The sequence below is a fragment of the Tupaia chinensis genome, unplaced genomic scaffold (assembly GCF_000334495.1).
Source record: "Tupaia chinensis unplaced genomic scaffold, TupChi_1.0 Scaffold000486_1, whole genome shotgun sequence".
NCBI classification, from domain to species: domain Eukaryota; kingdom Metazoa; phylum Chordata; class Mammalia; order Scandentia; family Tupaiidae; genus Tupaia; species Tupaia belangeri.
The window spans coordinates 497,002-500,241 of NW_006159998.1; the positions used below are offsets into that span (position 1 = coordinate 497,002).

Here is a 3,240-nt window from a genome sequence, read left to right on the forward strand (position 1 = left end):
ATAATAATAATAAAATTAAATAAGAAAAAAGAAAAAGAAATTAAACCATCACATAAGAATGGGAAATAAGCATGAACAGAAAAACTAAGTCCTTCTTGAGTATAATGCTGGAAGTGTTTGTAATTTAATGTAGAACTATAAAGCAAAAAATATAGTAAAGGCAGAAAGATTCATTTAAATATTTGACAATGAAAGTAAGAACAATATTTGAAAACAAAGAATAATCTTTCTAAAAAATGGTTGAGCAAATACTTAGATTAAAAAACAAAACATATAGGGCAGCATAATGAATCTATATTTGAGAAGAAGATGTTCATCTACATTATACTTTCTGGTATTGTACATGGAATAAAAATGTATAGCTATATGGAACTTACTGGTGTATCAGAGCAGCATACTTTGAATATGACATTATAAATGCATAAGTATGACTAGAAAATAACTAGAATATAATACATTAAGCAATATAATATGTTATATAATATGATATGTTTGGTCATCAGAAAAATCATGATGCATTTTTACAAAGAAAAATATATTATAGGACCAAAAGTTAGTGTAATGGCTATGTTGCTGGACTCCCACGTAGTCGACAACAGTTCAAGTCCCGGACCCGGTGGCTTAAACTCATGCTGGGCATGTGTGCGTGCATGCCCAAGATCCCGAGAGGAGAATGGAGGAGAAAGGATTGCAGTGTGGCCATCCCCCCCTGGGGGGTGATTTCTCGCTTTCTACCTCTCTGTCTCTGTCTGGTTGGCGATCGCACGCGCCCTATAGCAAAAACCTCTCCAAAAAAAAAAAAAAGAGAGAAAAATATGTTATTACTTTTCCGACAGCTCAATATAACTAAAATGTAACTAGAATTGTTAGTATAATTAGAATATAACATAAATCTACTTAAGCATTTTATTCATTCACTTATTTGTTCTCTGCAGATGAGTTAATTGTTCCTGGTTTTATTTCAAATCTCCTGAAATAACAGGATAGAAAAGTCAGAAAGGAATTGAGAAATCACAAAACTAAAACTTACTTCTGAATCCAATTATTAAAGACAAAAATGCAGCCAAGAAATGTAAATCCACAGAGAGAAAACAAATTAAAATGACAGAAGTAAATCTCACTACAACAGTGGAATTTGTTCTCTTGGGCTTTTCTAATATTCCCAAATTCCACTTGTTTCTTTTTGGAGTATTCTTTATTATCTATATGATTATCCTGTTGGGCAATGGCATCATCATTCTAATAACAAGAGTCGATTCCACACTTCATACCCCCATGTATTTTTTTCTCAGCAATTTTTCTTTCCTAGAAATCTGTTATGTATCTGTCACTCTTCCTAGAATGCTCATGGATCTTTGGACCCAGAAAGGAAATATTTCTTCAGTTGCCTGTGCTACACAAATGTGCTTTCTTCTGATGCTTGGAGGCACAGAATGTCTCCTGTTGGCTGTGATGGCCTATGACCGCTGTGTGGCCATTTGCAACCCTTTGCACTATGCTCTAGTCATGAGTCACAAGGTCTGCATCCAGCTGGTCGTTGCCTCCTGGGTCAGTGCAGTTCCAGTTGTCGTTGGACAAACGTGCCATGTTTTCTCTTTGCCCTTTTGCAGATCTAACCAAATCAACCACTTCTTTTGTGATGTTTTCCCAATGCTAAAGCTGGCCTGTGGAGACATCTTTGTGAATGAGATGGTGACCTATGTATCCATTGTGCTATTTGTCACGGTTCCCTTTGTGTTGGTCCTTGGCTCCTATGGAAGAATTATCTCAACCATTCTCAAGTTGCCATCAAATACTGGAAGGACTAAAGCCTTTTCGACTTGTTCTTCCCACCTCATCGTTGTAGTTTTATTCTATGCATCAGCCACTATCACATATTTAAAACCCCAATCCAATCGGTATGAAAGTACAGACAAACTGCTGTCCCTTTTCTACACCATTTTGACCCCAATGTTCAATCCCATGATATACAGTCTGCGGAACAAAGATGTTACACAGGCCCTGAGAAAAGTCCTTTCCAAATTACCAGCAGTGTAAGAGGATTGAAATACTGGAACTTACTGTTTTACGTATACTTAATGTTGATGAAGATTTAACTGATTTAATTCCCTCTTTTTAATTAAAAAAAAATTATCACAGGGTGTGTGTATTCATCAGAGAGAGACAGAAAGAAAAAGAGAGGAAGAGAGGATGAACATACCTCCCAGTGGACGAGGTCATGCTGCAATCTCTTCTCCTTCATGTCTCCTTCCTTTTTGGATTTGAGTAAGTATGCACATGTACTCCGTATGCTTCTCAAGTCCTGAACTTGAACCATGTGGTCAGTCATGTGGGATTCAGCTACCTTAACCATGAGGTCACAAGTCGGCCCAATTTAAATTTCTCCTATCAAGTATTTATTCTCTCACAGTTATGAAAATCGTATTAATTTATTTAACGACATTCTAATTTTAAAACTCAGTCTTACCCCTCACTACAAACTCTCAAGTAGAGGTGCGAAGATACAACAGATGAGTAGTAACACAAAAGTGAAAGGTGTACACACTGTAAGATGTTAAAAGCATGAATAAAATTACATGGCTTACCCTTGTCAATCTATGATACCCAAAAAATAGCATGTGTATCTTTGTTAAGGAAACTATTCACCATGATAAATTACAAATGGGAGCATGAAACAGTCTCACTAATTCTTAAAAAACATCATAATTCATAGGATTGATAACTAGGACTCCATTTTTTTTTTCTTGCTTCTCTGTTCATGTCCATACTGAGGTCTAAAAGGGTAGGGAAAAATAAAGCCCTTGGACATGGTGGACCTAGAGAACAGGAGAAAGGGGAAGTTCTGGTACCTCAGGAAGAATTCAAGTAGTTCTGCTTCAAGTCATCCCAAGATGCAGGAGGACATCGGGTCTCTTACTCAAGAGCATGAGAGCGTACCTGTGGAAGAGAAGCAGATCTGGGGACATGGACAATATGTTAATCCAAATGAAAACCCAGCAGGAGGTGGAACAAAAGGCTAAGGAGATAATAGAGATGATCAAGCTGATGTGTGAACAGAAATGAGAGAGTCGCTTTGAAACAGGATCTAAATTCGCAGCCTATGAATTCTGGTCAACAGATGGAGATTAGCTAAAACCCTGTGGAAGCTGACAGTAGAGAATTTTTTGTGTTCTCTCTTTTCCCCTGCCTACCCTCTGTCTACACTTCTGATTATAACCTGTTGTTGACCTCAGTATGAGT

General features: G+C 37.1%; 1 pseudogene; it reads left to right on the plus strand.

Moving 5' to 3' along the window:
- The first annotated feature begins 1,057 nt into the window (after positions 1 to 1,057).
- Positions 1,058 to 2,037, plus strand: LOC102497857 (olfactory receptor 10AG1-like; annotated as a pseudogene).
- Positions 2,038 to 3,240: the final 1,203 nt, after the last annotated feature.